This window comes from Tenebrio molitor, chromosome 3, assembly GCF_963966145.1.
Source record: "Tenebrio molitor chromosome 3, icTenMoli1.1, whole genome shotgun sequence".
In the NCBI taxonomy this organism is placed as follows: Eukaryota; Metazoa; Arthropoda; class Insecta; order Coleoptera; family Tenebrionidae; genus Tenebrio; species Tenebrio molitor.
Window position 1 is genome coordinate 22,709,134 of NC_091048.1, and position 23,922 is coordinate 22,733,055.

General features: G+C 36.4%; 1 long non-coding RNA gene across 2 annotated transcripts; it reads right to left on the reverse strand.

Moving 5' to 3' along the window:
* Nucleotides 1-8,415: 8,415 nt before the first annotated feature.
* On the reverse strand, nt 8,416-10,548 carry LOC138127061 (uncharacterized). Of its 2 annotated transcripts, none has more exons than XR_011158082.1 (4): nt 10,411-10,548; nt 9,094-10,335; nt 8,937-9,012; nt 8,416-8,881 (listed from the first exon to the last, which is right to left on the reverse strand). It is a non-coding gene; the product is annotated as an uncharacterized lncRNA (long non-coding RNA). The 2 variants fall into 2 exon arrangements; XR_011158084.1 differs by having other exon boundaries at nt 9,094-10,354.
* Between the last annotated feature and the right edge of the window lie 13,374 nt (nt 10,549-23,922).

Sequence of the window (23,922 nt, forward strand, 5' to 3'; positions counted from 1 at the left end):
GCTTTAGCCCCAGGATCACGCCCTGAGCCCTTTATCCACTCCTAAACAACGGTCTAAACAAACTTTAACCAACTGTCTTTTATATACCAATTTTCTTGGCACAAATATCAACGGTTCAATTATATTTTACGGCGACGATGGCGGCTCGTTGGATGGGGCTAATGGGATTAAGCCTCGACGACTAAATTATGATAAAGAGAATGGAGTACGTGCGACACGAGATGTAAATTCGGATGTGGCGCGCCAGGACTTTTTCCGTGACACGGGGCATCCCTAAACAACCCTTCACGACCATATGTTGATCCTCTGAAGTTTGATGGATGGTTTTTTCAATTCTTTCTGTTCTTCGGCTCGTGTCCGTGATGTTTGCTTGTCAGTTCTGAACAGTGTTAGACGCGAGGTGACAACCTCGAGGATTTCTCTGTCTGTTCCCGGCAGGATTAAATCTTTGGTCTCATTTATGCAATTCTCGTCGATCTACATATTTCAAATTATGTATATAAATTTAGGTTTTTATAACAGAATAGCATCACAGATATACAGATACAGATTTTTGTAATTCTGACAGTAAGTATTTCGTTAATTATTATTTTTGAACATTTCCTTTACAAACCAAATTTTTTACTTTTGTAAAATATAGTTCTAATCTTCTTGATTTTACCAGCTTAAAGGTGGGATGGGTCTTATAAGTACTACTTACAGGATCATTAAATGATGATAGTCTCATCGCAGTAGGCATTGGTGACATAGTTTCATGTGCCGCAAGCCTCATAACATGAGTGAGACTAGTATCGCCGATAGGTGGCGCTCCTGGTGGTAGTGAAAATCTGTCTACTACTTTGTCTAACGTTACGAGGCTAGCGGCACATCCAAAATTTGTGTGGCTTTTCAACGCCAACTACGATGGGACAATCATTTATAATAACCCTGTACAAGAAACAAGGAAGTGTGAAAATGAAGAAAAGTTTTATAAAAATAGTCACAGGATTTTCCTGCGAAACCATAGCACATAAAATCACTCGGTATATTAATTTCCCCAAATTGCTAATCATGATGTCTGTATTTGATAATAACATAACATTGGATTTGAGTTACAGTGTCAGCCGTGACCCCTGGGTATTTAGTCAGATTTCAGTTGGAGTAATCCGATCAGACCTATTAAAACCAGGTGGGCCGCCCCATCTTGGGCCCCCGGGTGGCGGCGACGTCACGACGGCGTGTAATTTCAGCGGTGGCAAGGCGAAACCCGCCCAGTAACGAGCGTCGTAAACCGCTCGCCGATATTTAACTACAACGAACGCGATTCATTTTGTAAAAAACAAGCGTTAAGTGAGCGCGGCGCGAACATCCCTTCAGTCGGTTTCATTTGGTTTTTAGGGAATTACGCCGCCCCTTATTAATACAAAGTTTGCTCGATACAGAAACGAGGGGTGGTAACGTTATCTTGTTAGGTTAGTAAAGACCTTATTGGACCCGATCCCATCCCATGGAACTTATTTATGTGTCAGCACCTCTCAGTATCCGAACTTATTAATCTGGAAAGCCGACAGAATAGAGAGCAGCTCCACTTTGCTTTGCAGCCTCCATTATTTTATTTGCGAGGGATGAATGCGCGGGCCGCGCAGCCCCGTCCCTCAATCGTAAATCTGCTTTCGATTTGAATAATAAAATACAACTCGTTTGTCATCGTTAGGCTTAAATTCATGATTGATAATTATTTTTTATTAGCTTGGAGGCTCCGCTCTAACCTGTCTGATGGAAATTTGTGTACTATTCAATTTATCTTGGTGAACCTTCAGATTTTGTTTGTGATTTTTAAATGAGATAAAAAGTGCACGGTATAAACAGAACCATTTTAAAATAAGCTCATTTGGAGGACTCAGCAAAATAAGGTCTAATGAAAGCAAGTAAACAAGTCAGCTAATGAAGACTATTTTGAGCAAATCAAACAAACATTCCCACTATTATTTTAAAAGCAAATGTTTTGTTTTAGAAATGTACGTATACCGAATATCCTCGGTAATTTAAGAAGGTGATTGCCATTTTGAATTAATTCGATTTTGAAGGGTATTATAAAAAAATATACAATGTATAGGACTAGATTTTAATGCGAAATTTTGTCGCTCTTTATTGGCTCTAACATACTAAAAGATGTGCTATAAATTTTTTACCTCTTCATCCTAACGAGAGAGTGAAAAACTTTCTTTGTACATCATAGAATGTGATAAAAATATTACGACCAATTCACGTATCGGTGCAAATTTGAATATAATACATTTTTTCTGTGTTTATTGGTGAAAAATAAGTAAATACTGAATTTAATCTTGATACATTTAAAATGTTTGTTCCACTCAGTTCATCTAAATTACCAAAGAAAAAAATGTAGATGTCAAGGGAATACAAATGAACAAGAATAAATATTTAAAAAAATTAAAAAATGAATAAAAAGACGAGTGCATATTTAGAAAGGAGATATTTATCTATTTTATTAAATTTTTAATAAATTATTGTAATGGGCGAAAACAATTGGGACTCTAGAAGAGTCCCGAACAGGTACCTTCTCGGGTCGTCATTCATCAAAATCCGTGGGTTTTAATGAACGCTGAATCACGATTCATCGCAAAGCGCCGAGACCTACCTGGAATGTCTTCTGTGTGTAGAAGTTGAGGTTAATTTAGCGTAAATTATTAAGCAGCGATAAATTAGTTATCATTGCTTTCTACAAGTTTGTATAAATCGACGAACCCACAGTCACAGTGAACCTTACAAAGGGGTAGCTCAAGGTGTATTGTTCAGACTTGATTATTACGGTTTCATTTCATTTAATCAATTATAATGTATTTATGGTTCATTTATTGTTATCATATTTTTATTATTGAAATTATCTTGGTACATATTTATAATATTTCAACATACATGAGACTTTTAGTGTTTATCTAAAAAAAAGTTTTGTTGCTTTTACTATTTAATTTATTAAATGTGAATAAAAAACTGTTCAAAGATTTTGTCGCGGCAAATACAATGAAGGAAATGGTTTGCTATCTCTTTTCAACATAATGTAAAACAAGCTATTGGATTTTTGTACGTATTTTATTAAGTCCGTCCCACTATGCATCTCGCTTTAACATGTGCGATTAGAGCAAGCGAATTGTGAATTTGTGAAAATTTTGTTTAATTTTGCTTGAAATTTCCGCCATATGATGCCAAGGAAAAGCTACGCAACTCTTTCTTGAACAGCACCCACTGGCAGAAGCGGACCATTATTATCTCGTTCCCGTGTAAAATACATTAACAAATTTCTTATTAGCGTGTAATGGCATTGACCTTACGTGGCAATCCCGAAACAAAATCTAGGAAGAAAGAAAGATAGTCCAAACCTAGTTGTTTAGTGTCGTTTTCAACAACTTTTAATATATTTTACCTATTAGTAGATAAATAGTTATCAAATATTGGTAGCACCATGCACTGCTGTCAAATGTCGAAAGCGGACGCAGGTCATGTCGACTTCTTGATTCGGACTAAGCTTATTGGACTATAATAAAAAAATGGACTATATTATACGTAAATTATTATTTATAAAAATGGTGGGTGCGCCGGGGAAAAGTTTTTAAGAGAAATATTAAATTTCCCCATTATTTAGAGTGATAAATTTGGAAGTTGTCTCTTGTTGAATTCACTCCCATAAATGGACTCCTAAGATTCAGATTTCTGGATTTTTGGTATTAATTATACAGGTTATGATAAACTACCGCACAAAATTTAGAAAACTTACAGTATTAATTAATAAAAAATGCAAAAACACGTCAAACAGTTTTTAGAGTAAATTCTTGCTTTAAAGTATTGTCCAATATTCAATAGTAATATCGTGTTTTACTAGTTAGTTTTAATTAAGTAAACTGGGCTATAACTATTCTGTTGTTATAACCCACGGTGCTAATGGCAACACCTTACTTAATTAAAACTGACTAAAGTCCATGTAATACCCCAAGTCAGTAAAATATCCTTTTCTAACATAAAATTTTTGGATAAAACGGACAACTACAGCAAAAAAACGTATCTCTGTTGATTAATTGAATCTTGTTGTTTTATAGAATATAAGCTTTCATTTTACTGACTTGGGGTATTACATGGACTATAGTGAAAAAAGATATTGCTATTGAATATTGGATAAAACTACATTTGAAATTACTGGTACCCAAGTATTCTTGTAACAACTGATGTGTTACTTTTATCAGGGACTAAATATCTACTTAGTTTACGTCATTTCAGTTGTGTAACACGTTTGAGGATTTGGATCATTTACTTCCTTCCACTGTTTCTTAATCATCACTAATGTTTCTTTTCTGCTCAGTACACAAAACAAATTGTTTCTTTTTGTGTGAGGGTAGAGGCAAGTTGTTCTCATTCTATTTCAACAAATAAAGTTATCCCGGCGCATCCACCATTTTCGAAAAATAAATTCATTGTTTATAGTTTGTCAAACAACAAAAATATGGAAGGATCTAATGAGATTTTCATTATTTCGTGAAGTTATTTTACATAATTTGCGCAAAATGTATAAAAAAGCATTTTCATTTGAGTTTGAATTTATTTTATACTTTCTATTTAAGGTGCTATGCATATTCTGAAGAGCATTTCGACTGAAATACTCAAAGAATTGTTGTAGTCATTACTGAGGTCTCATCATGTGGATTTAAATTCAGAAAAGGACTTGAGACAGCAGACACGTACGGTGCTGGAGGCAGAAATTGATCACAACTATAACATTAGATGAATACAATGAACAATTAATTTGTTGATTGAGTGAGTGGATAACAAAGGTTTAATAAAACTAGTGTTGCGATACCTGGAATAGAGTTCACTGTATTCTGAATTCTTATTTAATTCCTTTATAATGTTGTATTAGCTGGCACTCCATTTGCATTAATTAATAGCGGTTGCTGATTACTCCTTTAGCTCTGTGGAAATAGCTTTGGCATTGTTATTAACTACCTGTCCGCACCTCCTCGTTCTGTAAACCAAACACGATGGCAAAGTGGGCAAAATATCCCGATATATAAGTCAACATTCCAATCCAGTTATTTCGTATATTGCGTGGATATGAGCCCATATAAAATTCAATTTCTGTTATGTCAATATTTCGCAACGACGGCGCGGCTCTGTCTTATTCTTTGTTTTTTGCTCGACAGGCAGCTTTCGTCCGGAGAGCGTGTATCATATCCGAGGATCTACTGTTGGCCTACAACGTAATTTCGTTTGCCTTTGTAGCTGCTCCTGCTACAACACAATTTAAGAGGCTGCGGACGATGATGCGCCCCACGCCGAATTTAATAATTCCGAATTTGGGAACGTTCGACGATGGCGGAATTGCGCGGTTTTAACGAGCGGGGGCGGTCGCGTTTTGCCACCAACGTCGACCCTCAAGAAACTATCTCGCCGGATTTGGTTGGCGGCGAATTGTGTATATCGACCGGGGAAATCCGTTTAGAAGTAGATAACTCTATTCTATTTGACTTTTTAAATTCGTGAATAAATAATGCATCTCTGCCGGAGATGTTCAGAACTTTTCCTGCAAACATTATTTTTCGAATTCTCCTTACCAGACTTTTATTTTTGTTGCTCGATGCGTTGCCAGGATATAAAACCAAGGCGTAACGACGTGGAGTACGTCGACACTCTCAAACGTCATCTGTTTCATCAATGTGAATAACTTGCCCAAATGCAACATATTTTCTAAGACATTCTACGATCTTTTCCTTCTCTTTCTTTGTCTCTGCTTTAAGAACTGTGGACTTACTTTCTAAATTGTTATTAAGCGCATTCTTAAACTAGAGCTTCTCCGCGTTGCATTCAATTTTAATTTTAAAATTGTAAATGAACAAGCGACTTGTAAAACTTCACTGCTGTCACAGTTTCGGTGTCTTGATTTCATCGTGATCCAGTTGCAGCTTGCACGTGGAATTAAGACGTCTTCAGAGACTTGGAAAAAGCTTCAGTTCCGGAATGACTTGCATGAATAATTCCTGAGACAATTACGACTCCGATATTTTTGTCATTCGGAGTGAATTCCTAGCATCAGCACTTTGTGTCTAGCTGAGATGTTAATCACGGCCCCACCATCTTGAAAGTAAAAGCACTCAAAGTACACGGCCTGAAAAGCAGCAAACTACTGCAATAACAATAACGAGAGATGAACAATGCCTGCGAGGAAAGAAAACAACTTTCTTATCGTACAAGCATCGGGTTCGCAATCAGTGGCCCGGACCTAACAAAAACATAGCACTATATTAATGTTATCAGCTGATTATCAGTCTTTAGGAGTTTCTGGAAATATTTTGATTTTCGCTCGCAGAAACAGTTTTGTTGTTTTGGTGGAACGATCTCGGGGGGATCGTGATTATTGCGTCACAAAAATCCGTGCAAGCTGTAACGTGTGTCTTTAATAAGTTCGTACGTTTCAGTTGACACAAAATGTCAAATTGGACGTGATTTGTCATTATTTCTGTCTGCATTTTGTGGCATTTGAAATTGTTCTCTTCAAACAACGTTATGTTGGGGCCAAAGGCGCTGATGTGGAACTGTGACCGCAGCCACATTGAAACAAGCGACGATCGTTGCGGAGGCCCCGGGTATTTGTTTGTCGACCATGCCCGCTAAATTTATTTTAAATTGTACCCGGATTATCCAAAAAGTCCTCAAAACTAAATTTATTCGTAACACTGACGTGAATTAATGATCGAATTTTTAATAACCGTTTTACTCCTTTGCTTCGTCCTTTATTGCGGTAAAAAATTCCCAGTCCTGCTTGTGTCGTCAGAATCTGAACGGCGCGCCGGCAAACTGTTCATTTTGAATGATTGATTTTACCGTCTTACGTTTATGCTGACCTCAACTCAATTATAATCAAATTTTTCGAGTGAACTAATAGAATTAAAGAGTTTCTCTTTCGTATTCAAAAACGGAACCAGGTCGGCGCTCTTATATGGCGCGTTCAAATAAAATCCTGGGCTGAGTAGGCGTTGGAAAAATTAAACCGTTTAGAACAGCGTCAAGTTTGAATTTCCCGCCGTTTGACACGAATGACATTTGTTTATGTTTAATCGGGACATAATTGAACATGTTTATTTTCAGCAAATGGTGTCCTTAGATATTTGCTTCGAGAATAGGAATCGTTAAGTTATTCTATTTTTAATGTAAAACATTGCACAGAAAGAAAAAATAAAGATTTTTTGTTTCTAAATTTTAGATTAGCTGTCAACATGTTCCAATTAATTTACGCTTTAAAAAAGCATAACAATTGACGGTTTCGAACGTCTTCCCAGCCCAGGATTTTATCTGAACGCTCGATATTTTCGCCATAAAATCATAAAACACAAATTAGGTAATACGGAGTTGCCGACTTAAATAATGGAAACTTAAATCACAGACTTTTCTTTGTTCTAAGGCGTTTTACATTTTTATTACAAAAAAATGGAGTTTTGTCTCTTCGGCAGAGTAATTTTGCAGCCCTCGACTTAATATTTTCCAATTTGGGTCGACTTATTTTCTGGCGCATGAATGCCATTCCTGGGGTGAATAAGGTCTCACCATCAACAACCCAAATTTGGAATTGTTATTAATTTTCTTTTCATTTAGTTAAATATTTTGGATGTCTTTTTGTTCTTATTACTTTCTTTATTTCATAATTCAATCTAAATTATAACAAAATATTCATGATGAAGCTCCACCTTGGCGAAACATCTCCTCAAGTGCAACAATAGATAAAGAGACAGTTTAATGTTTTTCAATAAAGAGTTTATTTTATTCATGCATTATTTATTTGCAACTTTAGATATATTCGTAGAGGTGTTGGATTCTCTCATGGGTTGTGACCTTGGAAATATCTGCGCGAAAACATCGACTACTTTAGCGACGGGGTAACACTTGGAAGAACACTTATGGCCGTTTGCACCGTCAATACTAAGTAATGCTTAAGTATTGGACCAGACTTAAGTTGCCGATTTCATTTGCACCGCTACCAAATGGTTTCTTAAGCTGTGCCTAAGTTAAGCCCCCGAATATTCCTGTCCTAACTTTTAGGCAATGCTTGGCACATGCGTATAAGATATTTTGTTCGGACTTGTGATGTTGATGGCGCTGGCGCGAAATTATCCATTTCTTGTCGGTTGTCGAAGCTTCGCATCGGCGAATCTTTTACAGTAAATTATTAGATCAGCAAATTTGTTGCTATTTTATCATGAGTTGCCAGGTAAGGTTATGGGACAAACGGCTGTCTATAGCCGAATTAACTGAGCAGCAGCTGAATGTGGATGTGGAGTTTGACGAAGAAAAACGAAAAATGGAGATGCAAATTGTACAAGTAGAATTAGAGTTAAAAAAAGAACAATTAAAAAAAATTAAGAACTGGAATAACAATTCTGTATTGTAATAAATTTTTTATTATAAATTTGCAAAATGATTATTTATAAATCCATTTCTAATGTCTCTATTGGCATGGTCCTCTGCATTTGGATTTATAGGTGGTACTTGTCCCATTTGGATAATTTCTTCCAAAACATTGTGTTCTATGCCCTCAGCAGGTGGTGCTTCTTGTTCATTGTTTAACTTGGCAAAGTTGTGTAGCACTCCTGCAGCAATAATTACTGTCAAAGCAGTGTCCATTTTTAACCGTAGGCCATATGCAAGTATAGGAAATTCAATATGGGTGTTAAAAAGTATGGCAGTAGGGGTGATCCACTATCACCTGAGTAAATACATTATTGTAATCTTATTGATGTAATTTGTGGATTTTGCACATTACTTAACAATACACAATTGGAAAAATGTCCAGCATCAAACCTTGCATACACACAACTACTGTTAAAAATGGTGGCATCATGTGCTGAAAATAAGTACATATTTATATGATTGCTACTTTATTTGTCTGTATTTCTTACAAATCTGTAGGATGTTCGATGTTCTATCTCATCTTCAATTAACTCTTACAAATTCAATGTTGTTTGCTTGGTTAGGCTAAAAAGGAATGCAATTTATTTTAAAATTTTGATTATTTTATTACATTAGCTAGGTTTGTGAGTGACAATAGGTACTTACCGGAATCTCTTATAAAAACCTTATTCATCAAGAGTATCGAAATGCTCAGAATTATTTTGAGGATATCAAAATCGTCCTCGAATATATCGTCGTTGTTGTTTTCAAGATAATTAGCCATCATGTAAAAAAAGTCAAAAACACTATCGTTAACCGTTCTCTGTAATGATAACAATAACAGAGAAGTGGTTAGAAACACCTGTCAAAAATCTAGTTTGTAACTAAGTTTATACCAACCGCCGCCAATATTACTAGAATTTTGCTGTGTTGCCAAATTGAATAGACCTTACCGTTGCTTACATTTAAGGAGTGCTTAACTATCTACGGTGCAAAGGATGAGAGACTTAGGTAAGACATAACTTTAAGTCTTTCCTAAGGTAAGTAATGCTTAGCTACAAAACGGTGCAAACGGGCATTAGTGACGTCTACGAGACAACGAATGACGATGTTTTCCGGTCGGTTTGTAGCGCCTACTTGAGACTAATATTCGTCGTTTGCGCAGATATGACTCATAGCCCATGAGAAAATCCAAAACCTCTTCAACTCTCTCGCCCCCTTTCCCTCCCCTCTCCCTTCCTCACTCCCTCTCGCGCTCTCTCTCTCCCTTTCCGTTTCCCTCTCCATCTCCTTTAGATTATCACTACATAAGACAAAATTTAATAAGAAATAATTTTCTCGTTTAAATTGAACTGTTTAAATGATAACAATTTCTTAATATAATAATTTCGTCAAAAACGAAGTTAGGTGTCGTCAAGAACACAAAGAATTCGTTAGAAGAAGGTGGATTTTAATTAAATTCAGTCCAGATAAATAATTTTAATTAAGACCCGTCACTTTACTGCCGCTACAACATGTTGCATTACGTGAAAACGTATAAAATGTCCAACAAACTCTGACCTCAAAGAATAAATTTTAATATGGCCGGAGCGCGGTATCCTCCTGCAGTTTTGTTTATGTCGGCAAGATATTGTTTCTTTGTAGGCACATAATAAGAGTTAATATTACGCGGTGGCCGTAATTTATAAGCGTATGTTTGCAATATTTATGTTTACATTCAACATGTAATTTCGGAGCTGTAAATTTACAAATACAAATTTTAATAATTTAGAGAAGTTTAGGAAGTTCGTGCGAGCCTGGTTCTCTGTTAATAACGAAAACATCATTTTGGTAAATAATATTCGTTGCCGCCGCTTCAGATGTATGTTTGGAGTTATCTGTCGGGATCGGGTCACACCAACTTTCTGCCTGAAATCACGAAATTACCCTTCAGAAAGGCGCCATTAAAAACGTCGCAATTATTGCAAGTGTTGCCAGACTCACAGTAAAAATAATTGGAGGAATCCCCGGCGAGCACAAGACTATTCGTAGTTCGTAGCTCAACACACTGAGAGAATTTCTTTAAAGTAGTTTAGTTAAATTTCGGGCGAGTTTGTTTCGAAAATTTTGCAACAAATGTGTGACCAGCACAATCGATTATTATAAATTGATTTGTGAAGTGAAATTTGGGTGTGTTTCGATTCCGGTCGGCCTTCGTAATCTGAATGGAAAATCTCCTTCACATTTTGTTCCCCGCGTCAAAGTAAAAATTATCTGGTCGTGACGCTCACCCGGAGCCCGGAAACGAGTCAATGTATGGCGTAACAAGTCGCCGGAACCGACTGTATTGGCAGATACAGATATAGATACAGTGGGTGTGTAGACATGTGGCGCACATGCTGCACCCTTTTATAAAACGCAACAACCACAGATGATACATCAGCTACATCGACAGAGACAAATTCTTGGAACGTCTAGGATTTTCTCCCTCAATGTTTTTATTAAAGTAAATTTATATTTTCTTGCAATATTTAAGGAAAATATTTCTGTTCGGGACGTTTCAAGAATTGCACAAATACATTTTATCCACGTTTCCTGTCACATTAGTAGACAAAATGCGTCTGTCTCTGTCGGTGTCGATACGCCGGATAGAAATCGGAATTAAGATGAGAGCAGTGGCGGCTCGGCGCGACGCCGCCGCTGGACGCTCCCCCGCTAGGGGACCGCATGTCTGACTCTTCGGGGGGTTGTTACGCAAAATAAACGAGCATTTTTAACACGGTTTTAATGAGTTCGTACACAAAGTGTTATAAGTTATGTAGACGGAGACCCTTTTTAAAAGGGTGTCGTTGTTAAGAGCCGCATTGCTCTCGAACAGACCTACAACAACTAGATAGTCATGAAACACGCAACAAGACTCCTAGATTAATCCGTACCAAATCGACAATTAGAAACGTCTGAACCAATCCACGACTCCACTTTCATTTTTCACGAACAGATTTTTCCGTGTTGGAGCTTCCACCTGAAATCGATTAAACAAATTCCCCTCGTCTAATTCCGGTTTTAAATCGAAATGGAAGCTCGCCTGGTTGGAACATATTTCATCAGATGGCGTATCAGTCTAGAGCCTTACGTGTAATACATCCAAGTTGTTATCATAGCGTAATTTATTCGCGATTTAGATAGCAGATTTATGATATATGCGGTGGTACAAGAGTGTGTGAGCAACGCTTAGAATTCTAATTTTATTCCTAAGCAATAAACTCTTGTTCAGCGCTGAAACATTCCGACACAATCATTGTAATTCTGCTCATTTGAATCTCCAAAAGAGGCTTAGTGCAGATTACTATTTAGGAAGAACAGAGTATGAAAATGTTAGTGTAATGGTAATTAAGTGCCGCGTGAAAGTTTATAATGGATTCGTCCAGTATTTTTATTGGCTGTTCCACGGGAAAATTAGAAGCGCTTTATGTTGAGGTCCAGGTGAGGGGCATAAAACTCCCGAGAAGATTGTGAAGTTGCGCATAATTAAGCGTCGGTATTGACTTAATTTGTAGTTAATTAGGACGTTATGCGTGTTGTGGGGGAGCTTTCATAAAGCGAGGACAGGTGGCTTTAAGAATTTGCACAAAAATCACTCCGCTAAATAATAGTACAAGAGACTTGGAGAAATAATTTTGTACTTTCACAGTACGCATCCCACGGATTTGATTCAATTTGAAATAAAGTCTTTGTCGCCGGCTCAACATGTGTAAAATGTTATTCTCTCTTTTGTGCGAAGTTGTAGGTAATTTAGTTTGTTTACTGTTAAAAATAATTTCCACAAGCTCGACAACTTGCTTTGGAAAATTGCTTTCAAGAACTCTGCAACTGAGAAACATTCATGAAAGACAAGATAGAGTGAACTTGAAAATATTTAATTTTCACACTCAACTTCTAATGTCTGTTTGTGCCCTGTCACAGTTTTCCTCTCCCACCATTTCGCTTTTCCCCACAAACACGACGATTTCACCGTAACTTTCCTACGACGATTTTCCATTTCATTGATTATCTATTATGTAGAAAAACCACCGCAAAAACAACCCTGTTAAACTATTGTGGGCAAGAATTAGACCCTAGCTATTAGGTAATTGAATTAGTAAATTACGAGCAACACGTGTGTGAGAGTGTGAGACCCTCGCGCCCTCTGCTGCTGCTGAAAGCTAAGAGTTTTATCCAAAGCTGGCCAAATCGTGCATCACCAATGCATGTTTTTTAACCAGATCGATTTGTCCTGACGATTATCGCGTGAACCAAATGTGGAGCAATTCCGATGGATTACGTAGTTAAATAAAGCACAATACCGAGACGAGATGAGACTGGAAGGAATATGATTCCCTCTGAATGTCGTAACGGAGCTGCACTCGTGTCGAGTGAGTTGGATTGTTTCAAGAATTGAATTGTGTCTCTATTCAAAGTATTTTATTTAACTGGTGAGAACGTGCGGCCTGTTATCCACAGAGTTGATGAGCCTTAAACAATCTCTAAAAGATGTTATTTGTGGTAGAGCCAGCATCCCGATTAGTTTGCATAATATAACGATTTATTATCGGCTGTACTTTATGATATTAGGATTTAACAACCCCGAACTGTGTTACGAAGACGAAGAGAATCGATAATAATTAAAGGTGGCTAATAATTGTTGTGCGACGCTTTCACGCCCATTTCTCGGCTTTCTGGCACGAATTGAGGTGGGTCTGAATAGAGGAAAATGTTGTTCCTCTCTCGCCCACGTAATCTAATATTTTGTCGTTTTCGAGTAGAAGAGTCCCCATGAGTCCTGTCATCTAAACAAATCCATCTTGAACTCGTTTGGATTGCATTGATTTTAAAATTAAAATAGTGTTGTCGTGTGTCGTCAACGCAACTGGCGCTACTGCGGTGTATTGTGGGTTGCCTAGCGAGTTAAAAATTTGCCGATGGGGTGACAACTGATTTGTGTTAAGGATCAGCCACTTGTGCGAGTATCCTTGCATGACCGCGAGCACCGCTAATTAAAAGATATGGGCCTTATCGGTCGGCCGGGGCCGCTATCTCACCGCGGCTAATGACGACACCGCTTTACTACAATCGAGCACGGATTTAGCCGGATTTCCCGGAACTCGGATATCTCCAGACGAGAGAGACGGACGGCAGATCCGGAAGGCCGCTGAAAGCTTCGGGACGGCTTCCGGCAAGTCAAAGGGACGTCCTCCGGTGATGTCGGACTAATGCCGCCACTTGTGCGTCACGTAATTGTCCAGTGGCCAAAACCTCCGGCGACTCCATTACCATACGGGTAAAAAATGGCGAACCATTGTTCCAGGAAGTTCACGCAACACAAAGCAATTTACAAGAACCCTTCTCAAACTTACCGTTAGTTAGAGCCGATAAAAAATTGCTGCAACGGCTCGGAGGAATTCCGACGCGGAATTAATGAGTCGGAGGAATTGCTGCCAGTTAAAAAATATTTGGATTTTGCGGGGGATAGGTGAGTGGGGGCGTGACCGCCACCGCGGAAAATATCAATGGAGAGCTTTTATTTCTGCGACTTGTCAAAGGAACGGCTGAGTGGTGCTTCCAGGAAATTTTTCTGCTCCGCTTTACTAGGGTTTGGCGGTTCTGAATAACCTATTGCGGTTTAGTTTTTTCCGACTTTTATCCTTCAAAGTCAAACAAGTCGTAAAAAGTTAATTAATGACGCACGCTGAAAATCGAAACTCAGGTACTGTTGATAAAAAATACGGCCCGGAGGGGTGTGTTGGAAATATTGCGGTGTTGTTCAACAAAACAACACCGCAAAACATAGCATCAGTTTTAAACTTAAGATGTTCTTATTTTTGTTACTTTTCTTTGATTTTTCGGTCTACAGAGTTTAATATCTCAGTCAAAAATAAATAACTCCAAGGAAATTTAATAAAACTCATCTTGAGCCCGAAGAAATGTACGTATTTATTCGCGTCAAAAGAAATTATTTTAAGATAAATAAAATGGCCAAAAGTTTCACCTCTTTTGAAATTCTGAGCGGACCTCGTTAAAGCTCTAATTTGCCTCACGATGAGTAATAAAGAATAAGTGGTAGTCAATTTGGGATTTTTTCTTTAATTAAAAAGATTCTTAGGTCGATGACGTTGTTCTCTATGTCCGATAAGGCGGCGTCCTCTAGTCCATTATAAATATGCTGACGGTCGAGAAAGCACACAGAAAACGCATTACTGCCACACTTAGACAGTTATGAATGACCACCTGGAGCCTGCATGGCCTCCAGATAACCAGTCCTTGACATCCATCAAGTCTTATCATTTTTTTCTCGGACAGAATGGGACGATTAAGTTGATTATTTTTGGACGCAGGTGCCAAATCGGTAGTTGCAGAGGTGGGAAAAGCAATGGTCGGATCGCCCCTGACCCGGGTTCAAGGCGGTAATGTCAGGGGAAGGGGTGAGTTTGGGGAGAAACAACGACATCAGAGACACCGCTTACCGTGAATAAGTAAATAGCAATTGTGTGTATAGTGTACGGCAGGTAGCTTGCAACAGATGTTACCTAGATTCTAACTGCAGTCTGATGTATTGCGAATTTGCATATGTTTCTAATTAAATTCGGAGTCTTGCTAGTGTTTGTTTTGGAAACACAAACCTCTCGGTGGTGTCTTAGTAACTTCGAGGAGCGCGTCTTTCATTCAAGTGCGGAGCCGTTTGAAAGTGTTTGTGGAAAGTGAATCGAAGAAGGAATGGGATTCGAGTGTCTTCTTGTAGAAAAAGCTTGGTTGAACAATTCTTTGTTAACTAGGTACCTACATTCTGATAAATGGATCACATTCAGAAGGAACTTGTCAAAGTCGTTTCGAATATTATAAAATTACAACTCTGTTTAAATCTAACCTCACTTTTTGCATGTTTTTAACTTGCAGTTTGAAAAATCAGCCTTTTTTAAGACGAGTGTTTGATCAGCTGTTTAAATCTAACCTCACTTATTACGTTCTTTAGGTTTTTAATCTGCAGTTTGAAAAATCAGTGGTTTTAAGACGATTTACAAAAAGAGAATGAGACGAAGATCTCGTTTCAAACATAGAAGTTATTTTAGTTTTCATTCCTGAAAAATCAAAATCTTTAATTTTCCCTTATTTTAACGTAAGTACGGCGTATTGTAAAATATTCATTACCATTATCTGTCTAAAATAATTGAAGTAAATGGGATATATTTCAAGCAGTTCGACGCATCTCCTGATAACAGTTTCATCCCCAGCTTCAATTATTTCAGAGCGTTGAAACATGAAGTTTCTTAAAATGCCCAAGTTCATGTTTTCAGAGCAAACATTTGATGCTTCAATTAATATTTGAAATATTCACCGTCTCAATTCTATGCTCTTCTGCGTACAGTGGCGAGCACGGAATTTCGCACACATTGGACATTTCACTGACTTAATTTTATTAAAATGAGATACTGGCGGCAGTTTCGTGACAGTTTAGGTGAAACATCAGTCATGATCACATATATCATGCGTATCCCACCTCATTATTGATTATAATGACAATAAAGCTTAGACTAGATAGTTTTTTTTTAATGACGTACAAATTGGCGTGCGAAATTCCGTGCTCCCCACTGTACATTCATTATGCATGATTTTTTTTTGTTACAGGTGCAGAAGCATACTTAAGGACAACCGTAGGTACATTTTCCAAAGCGTGTAGAATTTCGGCAGACATCATATACGAGTATCGAACATTCGTTTCAGTCAATTTCCCTGGGAAAGCTTTTATTGAACGCGTTTTGTCATTCACGTGACGTCAGCGCTGACGATTTTTATCTAAATATAATCGAAAGATTGTCGAGTGGTGGTCGCTCATTAAAGATTAAAGAAATAAATGCGACCGCGGGCTCAACAAAATAATTATGAATTTTTCATGTAGCACTTGTTGGCGTTTCAAGAGCTGTGGGCGTCAGAACGGAGAAACGTATTTTAACCGACTTCTTAAGCCGCGGACAAAGAAGGAATTCGAACGGCGAAGTGCTTTATGGGGGTTGTAAAATCCTTAATTATTATAAAGGATAAAATAAAAGCGAGGTAATATTTATTTAGGGTGTGTGTTTATTTGTCCTGTGGGGAGAAGTGTAGTTTAGGGGAAAGGAGGAGATGTTTCTTTTACTGCCTCCATTGCTTTGTAAAAGTGAATTATTATTGTTTGATTTGGGTTTATTATTAGATTTGCTCGAAAAGAAATGTTAACATGACACGAAATGGGAAAGCAACCTTATGTGTTAGAGGGGCGGCGACATGTTAGACCAAACGGAGAATCTACAGGTGGAAAATCGATACTCCACAAAAGAAAACTTTCCAAGTTATTTTTTCATGGTTTTCTTTTCGTGCAAGCTTCGCATAAAAAACGCATTAACTACTTATCAATCAGTTTTTTAATATACCCAGTGGCCGCCAAAACTGGATCAAACAAGCACCGATTGGTCAGAATTAACCTGCGAGAAGATTTGGGGCGAGAAGGTTTCAGCTGAAAATAATGAGTGGGCGGTTTTTTCTTTCAGTTTTCTTTTGGGCTCGGCTGCGTGTGTTGTGATTTTCATTTTCAGCACGTAAAAACTTTTCTATAGGCAATTTCAATTTCGTCGACAAAAAACTGGCTGGCATCGGCGCGTTAATAAAATTTGAATTGCTTTACTTTGGGAACGGTTTTTAGTGTCGACGAATTCCGAATGATATCTAAGACAAGTCGCTCAAAGCCAGTTGTCATAAAGTCCCACCATTTAACTGGAGTCTTCGGCTAAACACGCGGCTTGATGTATTGTGCTGTTCGAAAGACGGGCTTATAAATTTACGCCCCACACAACGGAAGGATATTCTGTTTAGTGGGAACAAAGAACGACATTACGACGACAATATTTAATTTGACTTGTGCGGATCTTCACCGCCGAAGACGATCTGGAGCGGATGATGGCGCAGGGATTTGCGATTGAATTTTGCAATTATCGGAAAGTGCTTACGTTATTAAACCGAAATAATGAAATATGTAAATTTTGTTTAGAAAATAATTATTTTTGATGTTTGATAAAATGGCGGCGCTGCGTGTTTGTATGCAATTTATCGGAAATGTAAAATATCTGTAAATAATTATTATTTGCTGATATTGTTCGAGCCGGAAATGTGATTTGTTATTTTAACGGTAGAATGAAAAACTGGGGAGGTTTTTGAAGGTTTGCTAATGAAGTACGGTTTTATCAGTTACCGCCTGTTAAATGAGGTTCGTTGTTAATACCGATAACAAAAATTGTGATTTCGACTGGAAACCAATGACAAATTATCTGCTATGGTAAACAGATACCGTGAATTATTTTATACACTTTGCGTTCTGGAAATGTGAACGATATTTATTTCAGCAATAAACGCGGATTTTTGTATTGTATTTGTACGTCAGTGAGATTGAACATTTTTAGTAACGCATGTCTTAAACAAAGATCAAAATATTCTCTTTTATACCTATACACTTTGTCTTTCGTTCGAACCAGTGGTTAAAACAAAAGTATCCAGCATCTTGAAGTAGTTTTCTTTATAATTACAACGACTTTGTGTTTTTAAAATTTTTCAGAGGTTTGTAATGTTTTTGCATTTTATACTGTAATGGACTATAGATACTGATAAATTCAAAAGTGGTACTTTACAGCGTAGTAACCACTACTGCATAACAACGAATTTAGCATAAAAAATATGCAAATGAATTGTTGCCCATGTAAAGGGATGTTCCTCCACAATTTGTTGAACATTTTGCACTACTTCTGGAATTCGAACTACAAAGTGATCAAAAAGAATCCAAATCACAGTAAGCGTTGCAAATTATCGGTCACGTGGTAGCAAAATCATATGCACATAAGCGGTCAAAACATGGGCGTAGACAATTTATGGTCTCAAACGCTACTTAATAAAAAATGATATCTTATGAATTTTAGACGTTGGAATTATAATTGTGCATTTTATTATTATTATAAGATAAGGGAAACAATTTATAAGATAAACAAGAGCAATATTTTACATTTGTAAGAGTAAGTAAATTATCATCTTTATTGCCAAACGCGACGCCACTGGAACGGAGATGCTTCGTTGAAATGTCACATTTCAAAATTCAAGGTTGTTGTTGTTGACAATTTAAGTGAAACCTAGAAAACAAATCTTCGATTTCAGCAAAGTTTACAGACGTTTATTGGAATTGTAAGCAATAAAGGCCGATTAAAGGCCGATTTATAGTTCCGTAACTTGTACGTATAGCATAACATATGAAAATTGAATCCTATTGAATCAAATGTACTCATTTATAGATCCGTTAACATAACATAAGTCCGTATCCGTTTACATATGAATTGGCCAGTTTCAATTATTATGTTATGTATCATGAAAGTTACGGAATTTTAATATTTTTCCATAGAAACGGTTACGTGTAGATACGCTGTAAATAAATTCAATTTAAAAACATTATTGAAAAGGTGGAAAATATGAAGGAAATTCTAATCGTACAGTGTGTTGAAAGGTTCAAGCCGCTGTACGATAAGTCTTCCAAAGACTTTGAGGACAGTGTGAAGAAGGAAATGATTTGGAGTAGCTTGTTTATCCGTGTTTTTGTAACGCGTTTCTTTCGTGGTTTCTTCCTTTTTTCTTTATTACGACCTACCTCGTGTAAAACTACAGCACAGGCAGCACCTTCTAAAACCTCGTCTTAACAAAACATATTTGATAATTAGTTTGACATTTAAAAAGTCAACAATCGTATCACGTTTTGTCGTGAACTATAAATTGAATTTTAAAAGTTATGTTATGTTTATGATTTTTGACTATGTTATGCAATATGTATACGGAACTATAAATCGTGCTTAATGATCCCAGAATAAGTTGTAAAATGGGTTTTACCATTAAAGAGAAGGCATTTGTATTAGATTATTTTCGAAAGAGGGTGAAACAAAAATGAAGACTGGCCTTACTTTGTACCCCCTTACACCGAAGAATTTCAAGCCAGATGTCTGAACCTTATGGTATTCGTTATCAACAAGTTTATCAATGTCTTAAAATTATAGTGCCTAATTTTAGCAAATCATAATCCATCATTAAGAAGAAGTCAGGTCAGTCCTTAGTTCAAATTATCAAGGAACATCCCTCAACTTCCATAAGGCGTTTAATACAGCAAGTTAAATGTAAATGTAAAATGGAAATGAGGAGAGAGAGAATAAATATTGGAATGAGGATAGGATTAGAGTGTGCAGGATGTGTGGAGAAAAAAAGGAGACGATAGAACATTTGTTGAATGAATGCGTAGAATTGAGAGAGAGAGAGATGAAAGTAGAGAAGAAATGTTGAATGAGGATGGAAGAGGGATCGAATGGATGAAGAATGTTGAGTGGAGAAGAAGGACAATATGTGGGGAGGGATAATTGCTAATTTGTTAATTGGTTATTGATTTTGAATCACTGTTTTAGTTATTTACTTAGATTAGTTTTTAGTTATTATATATTATATTAAGTTAGTGGAAATGTATAAAAATCGGATTACTTTGAAAACCTGTATAGGTACCAAATATACATACATACATACATACATACATACATACAGCAAGTTAAATTGTGCTATGGCACTTATCAGAAAATTTTTAAGAAGGATATTAATTTGTTTCCCTTTGTGTGTTGCAAGAAATAAAACCCACACATTACCCTAAACAAATTGACAGCTTCATAAGGGTTTTTGAAATTATGAGAGGCGAGTTTGATTCTGTCTGGACCACAATGGAGAACACTTTGAGCAGTTTTTGTGAAGACTTATTTTTTGACCTTGGAGTAATTTAAATGTTTTAAACACTGCTAGAAAAGATACGAGTAAGTTCTCAATTACCCAAAAATGAGAGAATAATAACTTTTGCACTGTTCTTACAGAAAACAACAAAACAAAGAATTGTGAAAAATAATTATTTTTAAAATTTTGTAACTAAAGATTGTGCCTTATGAAGGAATTCTGTGTAACTGTGTGTTTTTTCCTTTATCAATAAGAATAATAATTAATTATAACTTTCTTTTAAATCTATTATTCCTGAATTACAAAAAAATTATAAAGGCAATTAATAATAGATTTTTGAGAGGTAGGCAACCAACAAAACGAGTGTGCACAGCAAGTAAATAAAAGCGTCTGATTCATGTTAGAAATACGTTTCGAGAAAACAAAAGGTGCTACACTCTTGATTTGGTTTCTTGTTGATCACTCTGTAGAGGCCAACCTGACTTCTTCTTAATGATGGCTACAGTTAATAAAGATGGTGATTTACCTATTCTTACAAATGTAAAATGTTGCTCTTGTTGATCTTATAAATTGTCTCCATTATCTGATAATATCTAATAATAAAATCCACAATTATAATTCCAACGTCTAAAATTCATGAGGTAGCATTTGAGATCATAATATGTCTACGCCCATGCTTTGAACGCTAATTTGCAACGCCTGCTCTGATTTCCATTCTTTTTGATCATTTTGTAGAAGAATCGTAACCTTTACGTATATTGAGTTTGTTTTCTTTTTAAGGAACATAAAATTAAAATTAAAGTCTTTTTTTTTAATTTAAGTTCCCTACAGCAAAATATGCCTTTCTTTATACGAAACGTGACAAATATTTTTTTTATCATAAATTAATTTGTTTTAACATTTTTTAACCGAGGCCAGAGACAGTACATAAATGCCACCTTGTAAACAAATGGGCGTTATATTGAGCTGACATAAAAAGAAAATCCTTTGTAGTCTGTAAAAATGTTTGTAATTTTATTTGTGATTTGTTTATTGATTTATTAATCAATTTATTTTCAGTCAGAAATCCCCAAAAACTTTTTTCTTTTTTGTTCGAGCCAAGCACAACTCAAAACAATCATTGTGAAATAAAATTTAAGTGCAATGTTTCTGGTCGTTTTATTTAATAATTCTTCAAAAGAGATGGTCTCGAAGGAATGAAGGAAAAATTCATTTCAATTACTCCCACATTTCACATTTTTGTTCAAATTCTTCGAATACTGAAACACGTGTCTGTCTCTAGAGGTCAACATATTACATTATTATGTATTTATTACATAACTTACTTTCAACCGGCTTTGTCTTTTGCAGAAATTTCCATAATGTATTTTTAAAGTCGCTAAACTTCAAGTTGTTTTGTAGATATTGTAGTAGTTGATGAAGTAGTTTAAAAAAATGAGCAGAGAAACACTGAAGTACTTAATTTTATGTCAATTTTATTTTAATCTCTTTGTTGATTATTTCTTAGATTTTCGTTTAATTTTTTCTGTTTGTATTTTGGACTAACACGAAATCGATTGCATCTAAAAGTTTCAGTTCTCGTATGTGGAATTTCAAATGGCAATTGTTGGTGTTTATTCGAGTGTTGGATCAAAGTTGGTGGCTTAAAAGGCTGGAAGAAATTCTTAAAAATTCTTGGAGCATTAAGCGAAGGAATTTAGAGGGTAGAGTTGAGTTGATTAGGTTAATTTTCCAGAAAAGTGAATTTTTGAAACGTACACGTGCTTATAACAACAACAAATATTTCCGAAGCGGGAAACTTTGTTAGGGAAAACAATCCTGAGAGATCAACAAATCCATTTATTAAATTTCATCGAAATTTGCACATTTCGACGCGGCACAAACCCTACAACAAACTAAACGGGTTAAACTAACATCGGCCTTGCTAATGAGGGATTAATTGGGCTATATCTAGTTTTCATCAGGACCGCATTCAGATTGTATCAGCGGCATAACCTGTTAGTTCGTTAAATACAAACCGAGTGATATCTGAGGACGTTACAGTTAGGGTTAAACGCGGCTGAGAATATTTGATCAAAGGAAAAGTTGGGGCCTCGTAATTAAAGGAAAATCACATCCGTACACGCATGTTTGTCGTAATTAACGGCGGTAAGGTAAAAATGGGCGTCTTTCGAACGATCGGTAAGGAAGGAACCTGAAACGTAGTTGTTACGGTCCAGTAGCCGTTGTGGTATTTTCCTGCATCAAGTTCGAGCGTAGTCGGGCGAGCAGGCGAAGAGTAAGCTTTGATGTTTAGCAAACACACGTTTGTGCGTGTCTTGTTTACGCCCCCATGGGGCGAAAGTGTTCACGCACACTGAGCTAAATTCTCATTAGGGTTACGCAATCCTTTCCTGCATAATGCGACCGATTTGGAGGGGATGTCGCAGCCACTTATGCAACTCGACGAAGTCCTAAAATAATTACTATAGCTTTTATTGCTCAAAACAAGTTGTCCAGGCGCTGCAAAGTTTAAATGCTTCTAGAGTCTTACATGCAAAGTTGCTTTGTCTGAAACACAGATAAAGTAGTTTTCCAACAGGCCAAAGAAAATTAAAGTGCCAAACAATCGGCCAAACGCTTAATTAATATCGGGTGTTCATTTAAATTTCTCCTCAAATCTGGCGTTGAAGAATCGATTGTGAACGCACCACTCGTGTAAAAACGTAAGATTTAAACAGCTGATCCGTGATCTGTAGTCCGTAGTGCGTTCACAATCGAATCTTCAACGCATACTTTCAGAATACATTTAAATGAACACCCAATATAATCAGACTTTCCAGAGAACTAGCTGCTTCAAAGTTTTCTTCTCTCGGAACCATTTTTATTATGTATCTACACTCCAATAATTTTTCATTTTATTTTCTATTTATAGTAACCTGAAAAATGTAGTTTCTTCTATATTTTACATTTGTCTCGATGATAATGATTATGATGATGAGCTTTGTCAAACAAAGCAGATATACAACGTTATTTCCTAGGAAATTATATCAAATCGTGTTCGACATGTAAGCGTGAATAATAACATAATGGTAATTTTCTTTACACAATAGTTTGCTTTAAACAGATATTAGCAATTCTTGTAACGTAATTACATTGTCCAATAAAATCAGACGTGATCACGGAATGTCGGTAATAGAGGTTACAGGTGTCGTTCCTTTCGTCCTTTTGTAGTGAAACACTACAAAACGTATTCATATTATTCGTGTTTTTTATTTATATACAAATATATTTAAAAAAAATTACTGACAGGTTCATTGGGAGGGCATCACCATTAATGTAATTAAAATTTCGTTTTGAACTGGTGAAATTTTATGTAAATATTTAATTAATGAAATTGCACTTCAAAGAGCCAAACAATTGATTAAATTAAGTTGATGATATGAATATAAATGGACATGATAACAAAAAAACGTAATGAAATGTCACCGATCGTCGATTAGTTTATTGGAAAGTAATTTATGGGTGAATTCTTTAGCCGATATCGACAATTAATAAATTATGTCATGAATGCAGTCAAGTTCGATAATATTTTTGTGTCAGGTCTCTATTTTGTTATTATCGCAAACAACAATAAATGTCAACATATCGTAGTTTTTATTTCGTTTAGATAAGCAATCAGGTAAATTGCCATTCCCAGTTCTAGCCAAACGATATAAAAGCAGCCGATTGCTTCCA